Consider the following 20141-nt stretch of genomic DNA (forward strand, 5'->3'; position numbering starts at 1 on the left):
TTACTTTTTAAAAGCCCTTTACCATGTTACTAAATCAAATTAGTGTTTTAAAAAGGTAAATGTATAATATAATAAAGTAAATAGGAAGTAAATGTTAATTAACTTAAATGGAATTATGAATTTGGACTTGTAATATCAGTATAATTCTAAGAACTGTCCCCTTGTTTTGCTTGACTGTGTATCTCTAGAATTAATTGGTTAATATCATAGAAATTATTTATTGAGGTCTATTGTGTGTGTGCATCTGCCTGTGTATGAGACCTAAATTAAGCAGCTGTCTTGTCACTGTAGGCACTTATCTGAGATAATTGACCGTGACATAGCTCTGTGGCATAACTTAAAGAATTGGGTTGAGGAATGCAATATAGCAACTCTCTTGACTTGTTGGAAAATAAACCTGTTATATATTAACTAACACATACACAGAAAACTTCTTAGTCCCTCAATTGTTTGACAGTTTTAAATTTTAAATAATGTAATTAGTATATCCTAAATAGGAACAAGCAATCTGAAGAAATACAGAATTTTAATACAGGCCTTTTATTTCCATTAATTTTTTGACTTAATGATTTGTATGATGAAAATAAATGGATTCATTATTTTTTACTCACCTCTTTAGTACCAATACATAATATTTCTTCAATAAAATGTCATTGAAGAAACAAATAGATGAAGCACATCTAAATAGGCATAAGCCAGTTAAAGTCTCATTCTATACCAGGCACACCAACAACATCCATGTGGTCAAATGCAGTGGCTCAGTCCTCAACTCTTATCTTTCTCAGCTACTAAGAGCTTTTGATAAAGCCTGTCATTAATTTATCTTTCCCTTCTAGAAACTCTTTCTTCATTTGGTGCTGCCTAGAGTGGATTCCAGTCTGTTTAAAATATGTTGAAACTATCTGAAGGGAATAAATTTGAGTATTTCTCACTTACTGATAGAGCTACACAAGGACTGACCATATATTATGAAGTAGGAAATATACCATAGGGTTTATCTGATACGAAGTATGATTCTGGTCTAGACTTAATTTACTTCCAGACTTTCATTGCATTGGTATAATGTCCAATCTTTTATTCCAAATGTAGTATTGAAAACTATGCTGAAAGACTTAGCTCTGTTCTGAGTCACCCTTCTTGAAAAGTCATGGTTTCCCAATGATCCCGATGATGTTACCATGAGTTGTTCATGGAGTCATATCAACTTGCCCTGACTCAGTTGCTTTTATTCCAAAAGTCAACCCTTGCTATTTTTTTTTTTGAGAATCCTTCTTTCATTTGCAGTATTTTTTTATATTGGCTACTCTTTTTAAAAAAATCATTTTAAGTACTCTTTTTTAACAATGAAATTAGTAAGAAAGCATTAATTTTTGCCTAGTATGCTCTGTAATTTATTATTTATATATGCCTCCCCTTGTGCAGTAGCCCTGTTATTTTCTACCAAAATATAATAATAGAAAATAAATTTTAAATTCAGCTACTTTTATTTGGAAGCATAATTTCAACATTAGGTCTTAGCTGAAAACAGGTCTCTCATTGTGCAGAAACTTGGACTCTAACACACTTCCTGTGCAGCACTATTAAACATCCTCCATCTGTAGCAGTTCAAGATTTTACTACTTAACTATTTCCTGACACCATGACTCCTTACACTAAAGGGTTTATCTGCTTCTGTTTTTATATTTTATATATCTCATAGAAATCAGATCACTTTTACCTGAACTTACATTATTTGTTAACTCTTGCTAGGAGAAGCTGATAAAGAAAAATACTTATTTTTTTTGGACTGGCCTTATCATAATAAAAATTTTTTTTAATTCTTTTCCTAACTCTTCTTAAAACTCTCTGTTTGTCAGTCACATTTATGAAAACATTTGAACCAGAAGTTTTAGAGAACAATATGATAAATCAACCAATTAACTGGGCGCCAAAAACAACCTTTACTTGAAGTATTATACTTTTCAATTTTGCCTAAATGTTATTACATGGTGTATTCTTTGCTAGGGCTTCCATAGCAAAATACCACCAACTGTATGGAGTAAACAATAGAAATTTATCTTCTTACTGGCTGGAAGTCCAAGATCAAGACATTGGCAAGGTTGGTTCTTTCAAGGGAGATGAGGGAAGGATCTGGACCAGGCCGCTCTCCTTGGTTTATAGATAGATGTTTTCTTGGTCTGTCTTCCCAAAGTTTTACCTCTCTATGTGTCTGTGTCTCAATTTCCTTTTCCTATGAAGACATATTGGATTAGGGCCTGCCCTAATGATCTCAAGGTTATCATCTCTTTATAGAACCTATTTCCAAATATGGTTGCATCTAATACTGGGTATTAGAACTTTAACACTATGGATTTGCCAGGGCGGAGGTGTCAGGGAGGCACAATTTAGCCAATGACACATGGTTAAATGCTTACCCATTTCATTTTTCTTTTATTGGAACAACTAAAATATAATGTTCATCTTTCACTAGTTGAACAAATATTTATTAGATGAACCCTGCTAGATACCATGGATTAGAAGACAGGAGGGTTTATGAAAAATTTAAGAGGGATTTCTTCAGACCACCAATGTACTTTCTAGCTTACCATGGTTCCTGAGTCCCAGTTGTGCCTAGCTAGCTGTATCCTTTCATCTGATCTGCCCTTGCAAATACATGCATTTTTAAGCACTCCTCTGGATTCTGCAGCTACACAGAGAATTTGTACTCTTAAAGGTCACATAAATTTGCTTCCAGGGAGAATGCAATCTCTTTGGAGAAAGACTGAAGCAAATCAATGCAGTAGGAGGTGATATATGTAAGAGTAGGCCTGTTCAGGAAGTGATGCAGGCACATAGCTGAGGAACAAGTGATTCAGCTCAGGGAGAGGGAAACAAAAATCTTCACTGACAGTGTGACTTAAAGATGGAAAAGTAGCTCACTGAGTGGACACTGGGAAGCAGCAAAGCAGGGAAAACAGGAATTTTGATTCCTACTTATGCAGAAGAGTGGCACAGAAGTGTCTTTTGGAACTTCACTCCCCCCAAATAGTTATAATAAAAACCAGAAGAAAAAGTAAGATGAACAGAAGCAAATCAACAGGGAAGTATGACTAAGAGTGAAACCTATGGGTGAGAGTGCCTGAGCTCAAATCTGCTATCCATCCCTAGGGTGTGTTGACAAGGTCTTGTGTCATCTTTTGGAAGTTGGGTGTCTTCATTGATGGGAAGAAGATATCAATAGTCTTTTATTCTTTAGATTAGTTATGAGGATTATATTAGATTATACATATCAAGAACTCAGGAAAATGCTTAATAAAAAACATTCAGTGTATGATGATGTTGGGGACCAGTCAAGCTTGGTGAAAGAACACCACAGTCCAAGAGGTGAATCTTAGTCATGTGTTCTAGAAACCACAGTATGGTTTTCATTAGCTTCCATTCGACACATATGGCAGTATTAGATGACAGTTGGTATTAAAAATGTTGTACTCAGCCCTCTTGGATCCAGATTTATAGGGAGAAAGAGTTAATCGTCTTCAAAATAACAAGGCTAATATTTTAAAGCAGTAAACTGTGACAATGACTAAGGGTAGAATACATTATGTGTAAAACAAACACTATATATTATAAAATAGCATATATTAGATATTATATATACCGTATATGTAAACCTAGTAAAATAAATACTAAATGGTATTTGTAATGGGCTAAATGGTTGTGGGACTTAAGAATTAGCTCTCCAACAACCAGAGTATAAAAATGACTAGGAAATCTCACCAGAGCAGTTCCTTTCAGGGGGGCTTATAAAAATCTATAAACTCTAGAGTTAATGTTAGTTTTCCTCAGTGTAGTACTGTAATCCTAATCCATTGCCCAGAATTCATTACCCTAATTCATACCCTAATTCATTACCCATTGACGTGGATTCTATATTTTGAAGAGGATCACAATGCAAACAAACTGGTACATGTCATCCTTTTAGGTGCCAAACAGTTCGGATGCTGAAGACTTCTGGAAGCAGGTAATATTAGGAAAATAACATTGGGAACCATCCTGCTGCCCATCCAGCACAAGCAACTGTTTTAAAATATACCAGCTTTAGCCTCATTTGATCACAAGCAACTGTTTTAAAATATACCAGCTTTAGCCTCATTTGATCAGGAGATCAGAACTGATCATCAGTTATAAAGTTAGACATAGAATTTAGAAAAGTATTTTTATTTTTATTTATTTATTTGTTCATTTATTTTTAAAGATGTTATTTATTCATTCATGAGAGGCACACAGAGAGAGGCAGAGACACAGGCAGAGGGAGAAGCAGGTTCCCTGCAGGGAGCCCGATGTGGGACTTGATCTCAGAACTCTGGGATCATGCCCTGAGCCAAAGGCAGATGCTCAACAGCTGAGCCACCCAGGCATCCCTAGAAAAGTATTTTTAAATAAGCATATTTTGGTGCATCTATCATTTATATCTAAACTTTAGATTTATCTTGGGATATTTTCTGAAATATTTTGCAGAAAATTGAACCAAAATTAGTTTGGGTCAGAAATAGAGGTAGAATGGCATAAAATTGTAGTTTATATTAACATAATATTTGAAACCACAAAATCATATATTCTGCTGAATACCTTCTCTTTATGTGGGCCATTGACAAAATATAGGAACATTTGAGATACCACATGCAAGAAAATGGTCAAACTGTGAACAAAGAAAACAAGAACTGTAACTTATATAGTTAGCTATGATTTTTGAATTCTGGTTTTTTTAAAGTTCAAAATTGCTCTGATGATAATTATTCATTATTTCCCCCAGTTTATAATGGCCTTGGCATTACTGTGAGAATAATTGTTCCAATTAGATAAACCTATTTTGTATAATTTAATTTGTCATCAGAAAATTTTTCTCAATCATTTTTATTAAAATCAATTTCTTTTTCTTTGAAACATTTTAGTACAGAAAATAATATTCTGAATACATGCCATTTAGTTTTATAAGTTTCTCCTAGCATGTTTACTTGCTTTCTAAATATTAGGTAAATAATACTGGACCATTTTTCTATGCTTAAAATGTTTAAATTTTCACTCATTCCTAAAATTATATGAACATACACTTATTTCTAATTCTGAGCACGTGGTTTTTTAGCATTTCACCTTATTTCATTGATTTTACTTCTAATCATATTCACTTAGGGCTATGAAACATCCATTGTAGGTTGTAGAACATATTTAATCATGTAGTAGTTTTCAAAGTGGAATATCTATCTATCACATTTATTTTGTTCACAGTTGTCTTCAAGTCAGGGTTGAAATTAGAGTTAGGTCTATTCTCAAATATTTTTCAGAATGTAGCTTTTCTAAAAAAATACTAATATTTCAAAATATGTTAAAACATACCATCAAATAAAGCAACAGATTACATCTAAAAAATAGCAGTACCGTCTTCTGACATGTGTTTCAAACCCATTCATCTTTGCCTGTGACCAAGGGGAATTTCCAGCTGAAATTTCTGTGGGTCACTAGTGGGTCAGTGTTCTACCAAAACTGACATGAAAATCAGCCCTTTCTGTCTTGCAGAGAAAGTAGGGTATATTGGACTGAGCGTGAGCCCTGGATCTTGGTTAATCTAGGTTGGACCCTTGTTAGCATTGTGACGTTGGACATTTGTATCTCCTCTGTCAATTTCTTTACTTGTAAAGAACATCTCAGGGTCTCTTTCTGTGGTAAAATGGATTATTCCAGGCTCTGTATCCATGGAATCCACGAATCTTATCTGTTCAAAAAAAAGTTTTTTTAAATTACAATTACTGCCTCAATGTCTTCTCTTCTATACTTTCCTTAGTTCCATGAAGTTTTGGGAAAATCTTTGCTACCTAAAAAAACAAACAGAAACATTTTTATAAGTCAGCAAGTCAGCTGTATCCTCCCCGCCCCGCCTTTTTTTTTTTTTTACTAGTTTATTCTCAAGGCATATGCTTTTTACTGTGTTCTTCATATTAAATTAAAAAGAAAATCTTGAAATTCTCTCCTGTCTGCTTGGACTTGTTTTCTCCCAATTCTTATCCTACCTCTATAGATGCTCCATTTCCAACAACATTTGCTATACTTAACTTGAAAACCTCTTTTTTTTTTTTTATGTGAAGATGATTTCAAATATAGATGCTTTGAAAGAGCAATTTTTATAAACATTCCATTTCTTTCATCAGCTCATCTTTGTCTTTCTAACCTCTAAACATAAGCATTTCAAAAACAGTCTCTAAAATTCCTTTTTTTCTTTTTTAATCATCGTAACCATTTCCAAAGCTTTAATTATGCAACTTTAAAATCTGAATTTTTACTCTTATCCCCCCTTTCCCCCTGACTTCTAGATGACCTTTCTAACTTTTAAAACAAAAGTTTTTGTGTTTTGCACTGACATCTCAGACTTGGCTTACATTAAACAAACGTGCTCCTCCTCTTCCTGTAACATTCCCTACCTATATTGCTGCCTCTCTCTCCTAATGTCACTATTTCCAAGTCAACAACACAAATGAGGAGAAAATAGGAAAGGCTTTGTGATGAAAGAGTTCTGAGTTTGAGTCCAGACTCCATTTACCAGCTGCCCAATTTGGGACAAGTGGCTGAATCTCTTACTAAGCCTTCCTTTGTCTCATCTGTAAAATTAATTGGTAAGAGCACCTGCTGTTTAGAGCTTTGGAAGGATAAAATGATGCATTTCTGAGAAACCCTGTTACTAGTCACGTCCTTGTAAAATGGTCAGTATGATTGTCAAATATTATTAGCTTTAAAACCTCAGAGTCATTTTCAGGTTTTTAATGATCTCAAGCCAAATATCCACCAATTACCAAGTTGTAGTCCTACTTCCGAAACATTATTCTCTTTCAAAAATTAACCCATTCCTTCATTCATTCAATTAATGGATTATGTGGATGAGTGTTAGGTGCTGGGCATCAATAATGAGCAAAGTGGCCAAACTTGCCTCACTCACCCTTAACTAACCACAATTACTCTCAAATTCTTCTCCCTCCAGTCCCCCTCCAAAACATCCTCAATGCTCTTCTCAAAGCGATGTCCCTAAATCTGATCCCTGTTTGAATCTCTTGGATGATGAGACAAACCTCGGTTACTTTCCAGACCATTAACGTGGTCATCTCCTCCTCCTCCAATTTTCTCCTGTTCTCTGTAAAGCTGCCAGATGGAGGCTCTGCAGTGTGAGTCTTGTTGGTCCTCTGCTCAGATCCCAGGACTGAACCTTAACTCCACCGACTTCCCCACTCTGCTCCTGCTGGACTCTTCCGCTTCCTAGGACACACCATGTGCACCTTACTCCTTATGGTCTTTTACTCCAGATACACTCCTCAGGCCCTTCTACTTCTCTTTCCTTGGCTGTAAATGGCCCTTTCCTGATGCATCCACACTTCTTTATGCAAATATCACCTTCTCAGTGACAGTTTCCTCTGCCATGAGCCATCCATTCTGATCTTTATTTAAATATCTCCTTTCTGGTGAGGTTCTTCTGGGCCATTGGTTTTAAAATCGTCCCCTCCTCTCCTTCCTCTCTTCTTGTCTCCTTTATGACTTCTTCTTAAAACATAACCACTGTATAAGAAAACATACATTTTGTTTATCTTGTTTGCTTTTGTTTCTTAGCCTGTCTTTTCACTAGAAGGTAAGCTCCCTGAGGAGAGGGACTTCAGACTACTTTTGCTTGCTGCTATAATTCCAGCACCTAATAGGATCCCTGGTGTATAGTGAGTGTTTAGTAAACACATGCTGAGTTAATCAAGGAAGCTACATCTCTCACTTCAGCAGCTTCATGATAACCAAACTCCGTTGGTATTTTTGTATTTTTATTCATTTTTCCATATTGCTTCCTATGCCTGGAATGTGGTGTTTTGTTTTGTTTTGATTTCCTCTTTCTCCATCATCACCTATTTTCACTGGTCAGAATTTCTTTTTTTTTTTTTTTTAAGATTTATTTATTTATTTGTGATAGACACACAGAGAGAGAGAGGCAGAGACACAGGCAGAGGGAGAAGCAGGCTCCATGCAGGGAGCCCGAGGCGGGACTCGATCCCGGGACTCCAGGATCGCACCTTGGGCCAAAGGCAGGTGCCAAACCGCCGAGCCACCCAGGGATCCCCTACTGGTCAGAATTTCATTCGTCTTTAAGTTTCTTACCTAAATGCCACCACCGGCTGCTGTTCTTTTTCTTTGGCCTCACATTGGTTGTTGCCATTCTTTGATGGATACATCACATTCTCCACCCTCCTCTAATGTCCCACAGCCAATCTATCATCAAGTCTTTTGGCTCTACTACCAAAATATTTCCATAATTTGATCTATCCTCTACTAGTAACATCCTGTCCTCTGTCACCTGAGCTATTATATTAACCTCCTGATGATCTCATTTCTTAGAACTTTTCTCCGTACAGTTCATTTCCTACACAGCAGCCTTTAACCTTTTTAAATACACGAGTCAGGTCATGTCATTCTTCTGGCCAGACCCTTTACTGAATTCTTATTTTGTTTGAGAATACAATCCAAAGTCCTTCACATGGTCAGTGAGGTCCTAAATGCTCTTGTATCCAACTACCTCTCTGATCTAATATTTCACCCCTTCATGCCTGGATCACTCCATTTCAGCCACAGGGGGCTTCCGTGCTCTGCCTAGATTTTAACACCATCCTCAGTCTCATAGTCGATGGATGTTGGTTTTCTCAGCCTGGGATGCTTTATCAGCAGATATCCTCTTGGCCTGACCTTACACTTCATTCAAGTGGCTGCAGAAATGAGACCTTATTCTCACCCTATCTAAAGTATCATTTTAATTGACACACTCTCTCCTCTTAACCTATTTTTATCTCTGTTTTTCTTTGTAATGATTATCACCACCACACCTACTGTGTGTGTACTTACTCTTTGTTTTCTTGTTTGCCTTCAGTAGAACATAAGCTTTATGAAACCACTGTGGCTTTCTTCTTCTTTTTTATTTTTTTTCCTGAAGAGGAGGAGATCCCCAGGGCATAGAAGAAGACCTGGACTATAGTGGATTTCTGTCAAATAAATGAATAGCTGTCTAATAATAGATTTATAGACCCATATATCTGTTTTTATAATGTAAGATTTTCAAGAGCAGGAAACCATGACTTTTGCATCTATATCATAATGGTAGTACCAGAAAACAATTTTGTTGTATGTAAGTGCTTGATAAACATTTGTTTTGCTTAGTTAGCAAGGAAGAGCTATGGAAGCACTTATTAACTATCAGTATCATCAGTCAAGCAACTGAATGATCCTATTATTATCTCCATGTAGACATAAGATAATGGACACAACACACTGACCAGTATGGAGTAAAAGCATAATAATTATATATTTTTTTATTTTATTAAATTATAGGACATGAATGGGGCACCCGGTAGCTCAGTTGGTTAAGCATCCAACTCTTGGTTTCAGCTCAGGTCATTATCTCAGGTTTGTGAGATTGAGCCCTGCATCAGGCTCTGAGCTGGGCAAAAACTTTTACTCTACATAGAATAGAAAATTTAGATAAAAGACAGTGGACTCATTTATTATAAAAATATGAAGTAGCCCAATACTCAGTTTACTTTTGTCATTTATTATATTTATTGAATTTCAGAACAGTAATACAAACTATACTTGTCACAACTGTGATTATCTTAAATAAATTTGAAGAAACACTAGACTAGTACAAAAAAATAGGAAACAAGGAAAGCTTGAATTAAAAAAAAACTTTTTTTTTAAAGATTTTATTTATTTATTCATGAGAAAAACACAGAAAGAGGCAGAGACACAGGCACAGGGTGAAGCAGGCTCCCTGCAGGGAGTCGATCCTGGGACCCCAGGGTTTGCCCTGAGCCAAAGGCAGATGCTCAACCACTGAGCCACCCAGGTGCCCCAAAAATATTTATATTTTTTATAAGGAAAAAAAATCTGTGTATCCTGATGACATTTTTTGTTAACTTTAGTTTCCTGGATGCTGCACACACCCATTTTAAATAGATAATCTACTGTTGTTTACATCTCTAAAGTTTACTGTTATTTTTTCCCATCTTAGAGATGTGTTAATTAAATCATGGTCTGTTGAACCTCCTATTAAGTAGCAGAGCTGGGTTTCAAATCCAGGGTCCCTTTGTCCAAAGGGTCTAAACCCTTGATCTGGGCTCCCCATGATACTCAGTGGAGAGAGGCTTAACCCATCCCTGGGAAACAGGGTTGCCACCTCCGTGGCAAGTTCTGCAGGAGTCTGCAGCTTTCACATTGTCACTGTAAAGCAGCTTACATTTTAGGGAATTGCTCTCAAGAATTACACTTACTGTGTTAAAAATAAACTTAGTTATCTGAAGATCTATAAAACTTAGCCTATGTGCCACAGTGACATGAGCTAATTTCATTTCCGTCACTGTGAGTGCTCCACAGGTATATTGTAAATTGCTATGAATTACTGTGGCTGTGACCCATTATCATAGCAGGAAATTACATGAATCTCACAACTGATATGAAATGTACTGCTGTCACTGCTATGCATTAATTTCTAAGTAGTTGGTCATTTGTAATAATTCTGTAAATGTCCATCTTAGCACAGTTTTCAGTCTAGACAAGTTAAGCCAATGTGCATGGAATTTCCCCCCATTATTTCCAAGCAGTTATACTGAATTCTAAAATTACCTTTTTATTGAACAATTTCACATTGAACATTTTCCCGAGAATTGGAAACATGATAGTTTCAATGTCCTGTTCCCTAGTATTCAAGGGAAATTTATTCCGTAAAGTTATTTGAATCTATGTGAATAGGAACACAGAATGAGAAAACCTCTGATAAATATAAACAACCTTTCCAAATTTTAAGGAATAGATACATGGTTTATTAAATGATTCTTTAACTGTGTTGACCTCTTCGTTGAGGTAATTTTTAGGTAATGGTATATACTTCATGCTTCATAGTCCTAAGAATAGCATATTTCCTATTATGTCTCTCTTATATTATAAATAGAAATATTTCATCATTAAAATCAAAACCCTATAATGCAAATCACACTTTTCTTCTATTTCTTTTGATATTTGACGTGTGTCCCCTTGCAGGAAAACTAAATTCAAGTAGCAGGCTTAATTGAAAACTTTTGACAATGGCTAATTTATATAAATTTCCCCATGGTATATTTTATATTTTAGTGCATCATATCTGTTGCAAGTCAGTTCCTTTCGCTTTTTTTGGTAGACCTCTAAGCATTTTGGTTCATTTTTGAAAGTTTTTCCATTGCCACTCCCCCATCTCCCAGACCTTAAAATTCTCTTTCATCTTCCAAAATTTTGTCACCATCTATTCCAAAAATCCTTATCAGAACTTTACTGAGGCATAGTTTCTAGAAATTTACTTCCTGCTTCTTTTTAATTTTTTAAGCGAAAACTGCAAAAATGCTCATAAACATGGAATGGATTTTATGTTTACTCAGTAGGGCCACCCTTTGAGACATAACTATACAAAATATTGATTTTTAAAAATCAAAGCAAGATGTACCCAGAAGCCTACTTCTGTGCTTTGTTAGTTATATAAATTTAATATTAGGCACATTGCATGGTATTTAATTTTAGTAAATTTAGTAAAGTGGCTGCTTGATTTTAGGCACAAGGTGGATGTTTGAGTGGCAAAGATGAGCCAAACCAGAGACTGTATTGAGGAGAAAGAATAATGAATAAAGAAATAAGTGAGAAAAAAAAAGAAATAAGTGACTATGTCTTTTTTTTTTAAGATTTTATTTATTCATTTGACAGAGAGAGAGAGCAAGAGCATAAGCTGGGGGAAAGAACAGAGGGAGAGGGAGAAGCAGACTCCCCTCTGATCAAGGAGCCAAACTCAGGGCTCAATCCCAGGACCCCGGGATCATGACCTTAGCCCAAGGCAGACACCTAACTGACCGAGGCTCCTGGGTACCCCACAAGTGACTGTGTCTTTATAAAATGACAGTTGATAGAACAATGCATATGATATAAGGACACTGTATCTTAGGTACAGGTACCCCGTCTCTGTCCCATGAGTTATCCATGTAGAGCTTGGCACATGGAGGTTATTCAGTATATATAAATTATATGTTCTTGAAAGGAGATGTGTACAATCTGATGAGGACAGTGTTTCATGACAAAATTTAAACGAAATGCATTTATTTATGTGTGTGGACTGTGATTATTTTTTCTGACAATTCTAGCAGCATTTCAGAAAAAACAGAAATCTTTCTGAAATAGTTTGGGTCGTCTGAAAGTTCTGGTATAAATGAAGTTTTTTTTTCTTTTAATCTTTATTTATTTATGATAGTCACAGGGAGGGAGAGAGAGAGAAAGAGAGGCAGAGACACAGGCAGAGGGAGAAGCAGGCTCCATGCACCAGGAGCCCGACGTGGGATTCGATCCCGGGTCTCCAGGATCACACCCTGGGCCAAAGGCAGGCGCCAAACCGCTGCACCACCCAGGGATCCCTGAAAGTTCTGGTATAACGAGCTGTGCTGCTCCCCACTTGGTGCGTCCTGCCTCCATGCATCGGAGGACGCAGCCCGTCTAGGATCTTCTGGGAAATGCTCGACGCCCGTCCTCGGGCAGGGCCCCGGTGCTCAGCGTCCCCCGGGCTCGCGGCCTCTCTCCCAGGCCCTCTTCTGGCCCTTGGGGAGCCGGCTGCCCAGCCTGTAGCCCCGGCCTGTGGTCCTGCAGCCAGTTCCTGCACGCCGCGGCCCTCGCCCCTCCCCCCGCGTTCTCCGCAGGGGCCCACGCCACCCGGGTGCCCCGCTTCGGGCCCAGGCTTTCCTTTCTCCTGCCCCCCACCGCCCCGCACAACCGCCTCCCAGAGCAAGCCCCTCGGCCCTGGCCTCTTCTGCCAGCATCTGCTTCTCAGGAGCAAAAGTCCTATTTTACCATCCAGTCTCCAACCCAACTTCACATAGAAATACTTGGGAAACGCAGGTAGAGTTTGGTGGAGGTGCGGAGAGGCATCCTGGATGCCCCCAATCCCGCAGGCTGTCCCAGTAGGAGCCGCCCCGGAATCGCCTGCCCCGCACAGCAGAGGCGAGCCAGCAGGCGGCAGGTGGCCAGGCGGCAGGTGGTCAGGCGGCAGGAGGCCAGGCGGTAGGTGGCCAGGCGGTAGGTGGTCAGGCGACCAGGTGGCCAGGTGGCAGGTGGCCAGGCGGTAGGTGGTCAGGCGGCAGGTGACCAGGCGGGTAGGTGGCCAGGTGGTAGGAGGTCAGGCGACCAGGTGGCCAGGCGGCAGGTGGTCAGGCGGCAGGTGGCCAGGCGACCAGATGGCCAGGTGGCAGGTGGCCAGGTGGCAGGTGGTCAGGGGGCCAGGCGGCAGGTGGTCAGGGGGCCAGGCGGCAGGTGGTCAGGCAGCAGGTGGCCAGGTGGCAGGTGGCCAAGCAGCAGGTGGCCAAGTGGCAGGTGGTCAGGTGGCCAGGGGGCCAGGCGGCAGGTAGTCAGGCGGCAGGTGGCCAGGCGGCAGGTGGCCAGGCGGCTAGGTGGTAGGTGGCCAGGCGGTAGGTGGTCAGGCGGCAGGTGGCCAGGTGGCCAGTTGACCAGGTGGCAGGTGGTCAGGTGGCCAGTTGACCAGGCGGCAGGTGATCAGGTGGCAGGTAGCCAGGTGGCAGGTGGCCAGGCAGCCAGGTGGCCAGGCAGCAGGTGACCAGGCGGGTAGGTGGCCAGGCGACAGGTGGTCAGGCGGCAGGTGGCCAGGCGGCAGGTGGTCAGGGGGCCAGGCGGCAGATGGTCAGGGGGCCAGGCGGCAGGTGATCAGACGGCAGGTGTCCAGGCGGCAGGTGTCCAGGAGGCTAGGTGGTAGGTGTCCAGGTGGCAGGTGGTCAGGCGACCAGGTGGCCAGGCGGCGGGTGGTCAGGCGGCAGGTGGCCAGGCGACCAGGTGGCTAGGCGGGCAGGTGGCCAGGTGGCCAGGCGGCAGGTGGTCAGGGGGCCAGGCGGCAGGTGGTCAGGCGGCAGGTGGCCAGGCAGCAGGTGGTCAGGTGGCCAGTTGACCAGGTGGCAGGTGGTCAGGCGGCCAGGTGGCCTGGCGGCAGTTGGGCAGGTGGCAGGTGGCCAGGTGGCTAGGTGGTAGGTGGCCAGGCAGCCAGGTGGCCAGGTGGCAGTTGGCCAGGGGGCCAGGCGGCAGGTGGTCAGGCGGCAGGTGGCCAGGTGGCCAGACGGTCAGGCGGCATGTGGCCAGGTGGCAGGTGGTCAGGCGGCAGGTGACCAGGTGGCAGGTGGCCAACGGCAGGTGGTCAGGTGGCTAGGTGTTCAGGCGGCAGGTGGTCAGGTGGCCAGTTGACCAGGTGGCCAGGTGGGCAGGTGGCCAGGCGGCAGGTGGCCAGGCGGCCAGGTGGCCTTTCCCTGGGGTGTGCGGTAAGGATCTTCCGGACGCCTGTGGGCCAGGGAAGGTGCGGCCACTCAGGGCAGCCTGCGGAGGCGCCTGGATGGGGAGGAGCTGACGGCAGAGCCAAGGGCCTCGGTTGGGGAAGGGCTGGCATGGTCCGGCGGCAGGGTTGGGGACCCCCGGGGCGGGGACCCCCGGGGAGGGGGTTGGGGCCGTCCCCGGGAACAGTGCTCCGCTGCACAGACGCCCGAAGCGGCGATTGTGAGGCGCTCCCTGGCCACTGCTGCCGCCCAGACCCCCGGACTAGAGTTAGGGTCCCGGGGCCACAAATAGGGCACGACGGTCCGCAAGTGCGAGGCCTGAGCCCACGCCGCCAGCCCCCGGGCCCCGCGCTCCTCCCCGCCTGCGCGACCCCGGGCCCCTGCAGTGCGGGGAGCCCGGCCCAGGGGGAGCCCCCCGGGACCGGGAGCCGCCGCCGCTTGCTGGGCCTCCGCACACCCGGGGGAGCCCGGCCTCCTGCAGCCCCGCGGCGCCCGCCTCACCCCCCTCCCCAGCTCCCTCTCTGCGGCCTCTCCTGGGCCTTCCTTCCTTAGCCGTGACCCGGGCCTCCTGCGGCCCCCCAGGGCCCTGCCTCACCCTCCCCCCCTCCCCCCCAGTCCCCAGCTCCCTCTCTGTGGCCTCTCCTGGGCCTTCCTTAGCCAGGATCCCTGGCCTCCACTCCTTTCCTGGTGTTTCAGCTCTTTTCAGTAAACTTTACCCAAAACAGGACGTTGTCTCCCCCATATTAACTGAGGCAACTCTAATTTGACATGATCCACCTTCTGTGGAGCTTAGGGGTTGCAGGTGGTGGGGGAGCGGACAGTAGGCACAGTTACCGGGATTGCCAGCCCCGGGCCCCTTTGGAGCCTTTCTCTTCTCAGGCTCTAACCCACAGCTTGTGGCCTGAGGCTGTCTCTCCACCCTCAAATCCCTATCATCCTCCTCAATCTCAGGTTACATGTGTAATTCTCTGATGTGACTAAAATTCAACATCAACAGCAAGAGAAATCTAAAAAATATACTATTAGAGGGACGCCCAAGGGGCTCAATAGTTGAGCTTCTGCCTTGGGGTCAGGTCGTGACCTCGGGGTCCTGGGATCGAGTCCCACATCAGGCTCCTTTCTCCCTCTGCCTATGTCTCTGCACCTCTCTCTGTGAGGTAGAGAGAAGTAAAATATTTTTTAAAAATAATAATATAAAAAATATACTATTAGAAATATATCTCGGCGTGTGTACGTGTGTGTCTCTGTGTGTGCTTTACAGACCCGAATGGGCTAAAGAGCTATTTAAAAATAAATGGGAATATAGCGAGTTTTGTAGCTATCACTGTACCCGACACTCAACAGTGACATTCCTACTGTGGAGTGATGATGCTGACGCAGAGTAAATGTTCACATATCTCAAGGATGAGCACTGCATTTTGAAATGGCTTTGCGTGGGTACAAAGGGGAATAAACGTGGGAGTAAGAAACATGAGTGAAGAAAGAATGACACGAATCCACTTAATATTACATACAATTGTTGAGCATAAGATTAGTCATCCTTAGCATTTTGTGAAGTGCAGAATTATGTGTTTTTTAATAGCCATTGAAATGCAAACGTAATATTGTAGACATAAGAATATTGGTGATCATTTTCTTTTTGTCATCTGCAGATTTCTAAGAGATTGGCATTAAATCTTAGGTAAATCATGAGAAGTTTTCTTTTTTTTTAAGTATTTCCCAAATTCTATGAGCCTCTGCACCAAACACATTATAGGTTCTCCTTCCTTAAATGAAATGTACATATTTTCTTTCCTCCTCATTCCCTAGAGTAAGTTACTAAAAATGTATCCAAGACAGTAAGTGATATAGAGTATAAATCCTTAATTACTATAATTGAGGTTTATCAGAATGATAGTTACTATGTTAAATGCTGATTAATGATTAAAAATAGGCGTTTTCCTTCCAGAATACATGCTTCACTCAGCGACAAGGAACTGTTCTATCCGGAAAAATATTAGTTGTCTCCCTTGTTTCCTACACTGCGTTTTGTTAGTAGGGAGGTTCACCATGTCTATGCTTCTTGGAATAGATTTCAGAACGACCTTTTTAGGGAGAGGAAGTCTAGATACATGATTTTCTTATGGTTGAAATAATTATGATTGAAAAAAGAAATAAAAAGCAACCAAGGAACTCAACTCTGGCCTTTGTGGTCTAATAGTAAAAGCTCAGAGTAAGAATCTGGGAACTAGGCTAAACATCAGAATTGTTGTATTTGGAGAATTTAACCTTTAGAAAAAAACTGAGTTCTTTCTAGTTCTGTGTCCCCTTTTGCTGAAAACACTGTTACTGCTGAATACCCCTTGTAGGGATTTTTTTTTTTTAATTAGGAAGGTGAAGGGAAATATACTTTCTTTTTTCTTTGTACCACCTGATTCTATATGTCACCCATTTTCTTCTTCTAAGTTTTCCCCTGGACAATTACTATGGCAATGTAGTATTCCTGATAATTTATGAACATCACACATTACTTCTTGGGAGTAGGAAGAAAGGATAAGCATGGGCGTTCTTCAAGTCTGTAACGTGTAAACATCACGGGCACAGCTTTAATAATTTATGGTTGCTGCTGCTGTTGAGAAAATGCTCATTTAGGATTTTATTTCTTTTAAAAAAATTTTAATGTATTTTTTTTATTGGACTTTGATTTGCCAACATACGGTATAACACCCAGTGCTCAGGATTTCTACTGTCTTTAGTCCTCAGCAAATGCTAGGGTTCTGGACTTGCTGCTTTTGCAAGTGGACTGATAAGGCAAGCCACCATCACTTACATACAATTTCGTCTTCATTACAAATTAATTAAGTGATAATTGCTCTTTGCAACCTTTTATGTGCAAAGCATGCTGGTGCTGTTTGCATTGTCTTCCTGCAATTCATATCTCTCCATTCAGGGATTTGTAATAGCTTGCCAAATTAACATTGAGAGGAAAAATGTTAAACTGCAGTGAGATCTCCATAATTAAAATCATATTGTATATCAAATTATGAAAATCTCTGTGTGGTCATCACCTCTATTTTGATGCCTAGTAAAATACTCTTTATAGCAAGATAAATTTGCAACTGATTCATCAGCTGAAGTGCAAACTCATATCTATTCTAATAAAAAAATACCTGTGTTAACACATTTTAAGTCAATTGATTTATTTCTAAATAATGATATCTGTGATCTAATTTTCTGTAAAATGTCCACATACACCACTTATTCTCTGGAGTTTTGCTAGTTTTGTCATAGTTTTCTACAATGTCATTATAGAAGCAATGTGATAATAATAGACAAGATTCTACATAGTACTGACTTTTTTATATCAGAGTTTTTAGGAGTTCCAACTCTGTTCATTCTTTTTATATTTTTCTGATATTAAACATATATATAAATTTTGCTTTGACTGTGACTTTACTATTACAGGCAACTCAATGTAAGATTATCAGAACTGAGAATCTTATGGAGACTTTTTTTTCTTGAGAACTCCCTATAAAAATACATTCATAAAGTAGGTGTTTGAAAATGGTGTATTAAAAAAAAATTAAAAAAATGAAAATGGTGTATTAAAGATTATTAAAAGTACGGGATGGGCATTTGGTTTTCTTATATCAAGATATAAATATATTTTGTATATCAGATCTAGGATTTTCTAAAATAGTCTAAATTTGTTCTTTTGTTGGACTATTGGTGTGACAAAGAAGTCAAACCAATTTTGCTTCCAGAAAATGAGTGCCTCTCGTATTCTAGACCCTGATTGACCAAAGTTATTACCATAAGTAGTGATTTTTTACTAGTTGCTTTTGTTTTGTTTTTAGGTTTGTAGAAGAGCAAGGGAGAATAAGAAACTTTTAAATTGTGTTTATTGCATTGGGGGGTGTCTAGAAGTTGATTTGATAATTTAAACATCCTAATGTAAATAATTTATTTTTTTCTAATAAAATAAAAGGCCAAATAAATGCTATATTTCTTGCTTGTGGTTACCATTAATTCAATAAATTAATATTTTATCTAGTGTTATGACCGGAAGTTCTGGATTGGAATTCCTATGTGTTTTTAAAATATATAAATAGAAAAATGTTCATCTATTTTAAATGCCATTCATTGATTTAGGTAAGTATTGAAAACTTGCCATTCTTGATGAAAATAACTAACTCCCTTAATGGAGAAAAGAATTTGGGATCCATTTCTAATGAGTTTCACAAAGATTTCATTTACATATTTAATTACAAAATTAAAATATATTCTGTAATATGAACTTTATATTTGTACTCCCTTGAATGATTCCTACATATGTTATGAGAAAAAATAATTTTTCTACATCTCTCAAAAGATAAAATTGTATGTTGCATATTATGGAGGATATGAAGATGTCCCAATCGGTAGCAAATGCATATGAAACAAAATTAAACTAATCTTAGTGGGTATCACAGATTAAATTTATAAATGCATAAAGAATTTAGTAAAGGTTGGATAGTACATATCGGAGGGGAGAAAAAAGAGAGAGGGAAACAAATGATAAGAGACTCTTGAGGATAGAGAACAAACTGAGGGCTGCTGGAGGGGAGGTGGGGGGATGGGCTAGATGATGATGGGTGTCAAGGAGGGCCCTTGTGATGAGCACTGGGTGTTGTAGGTAAGGGATGAATCACTGAATTCTACTCCTGAAACCAATATTGCACTGTATGCTAACCAACTAAATTTTAAATAAAAACTTGAAAAAAAATAAAGGTCATATAGTATGGAATGTTTCTTAAGAACGGCAGGGGTATGGAAGGCTTCAGGGAGAAAAGAGCACGGTCAAGTTGGGGTCGTACCATAAACAAAAGAGGATCTAACACGGCTTTTGACAAGAGTAAAAACGTTGACACTGACAAGGACATAATATGTGAAACATGTAATTCACTAATCTCAATTCAAACTTTTAGAAAAACGTAAATATATTTTGGAATCAGCTTTTGGAAGAATGCCAATACTGAACTAGAGTTTGAAGTTATTTGTATAGACGATGGGCAGCCATAGAAGAAGACTTTGAATTCAAGCACGACAGGACAAAAGACATATTTTCCTGGCAGCCCAAGACAAATTTGGCATGGCAAACAAAACAAAACAAAACCAAAAAACAAGAAAAACTATTATACACAGGTATAATAGTTAGATGCAAATAGTTGCAAAATCATAAATACCACAAACAGTGGGATGCAGCTTAAAAGCTTCCTGGGACCTATTCTAAGGATCACAGAAAGCAGTGCTTCACTGTCCTAAAAAGTCTTGAAACTTTTTAAGTGTTTTTGTAATGAAAAAAATGTTAGGATAACCTTAACTGCTTTAAGAACAAAAACCCTAATAGCCACTTATTTCTTATTTGTGTAAAATTCAATATGAGTAAAAAGGTAATAAGAATTGAAATGTTCACTACATTTGCATCTTGTTTTCTGTGTATGTCTATTAAGTTTTTATTTTGTTGGCAGGGGGAAGCATGTTTGTATTTTTACTCCAGATTTTTTTCTTAGTTCACCAACATGTGTTCCTTCTAATGACTATGTTAAAAAATGTCATGCAAGGAGGTATGTGGTATTGATATCATTTAGATTCACCTTGTTTTGCCACATATTGATTTTACTAAATTCTGAACTGAATTGGGAAAACATGAAAAAAAATTAATTTTAGGCAGCAGTATTTTTCATTCTCTTTTTAAAATAACAATACACAATCAAAACCGAATGTGTAACAAAACTATTT

The 20141-nt window shown here is 40.1% G+C and overlaps 1 protein-coding gene across 4 annotated transcripts in view; it reads left to right on the plus strand.

The window, feature by feature from the left end:
* EPHA3 (EPH receptor A3) overlaps positions 1-20141 on the plus strand; it is a 324141-nt gene that overhangs the window by 66693 nt on the left and 237307 nt on the right. The window lies entirely within an intron of this gene.

The sequence above is a fragment of the Vulpes vulpes genome, chromosome 1, assembly GCF_048418805.1.
Source record: "Vulpes vulpes isolate BD-2025 chromosome 1, VulVul3, whole genome shotgun sequence".
Lineage (NCBI taxonomy): Eukaryota > Metazoa > Chordata > Mammalia > Carnivora > Canidae > Vulpes > Vulpes vulpes.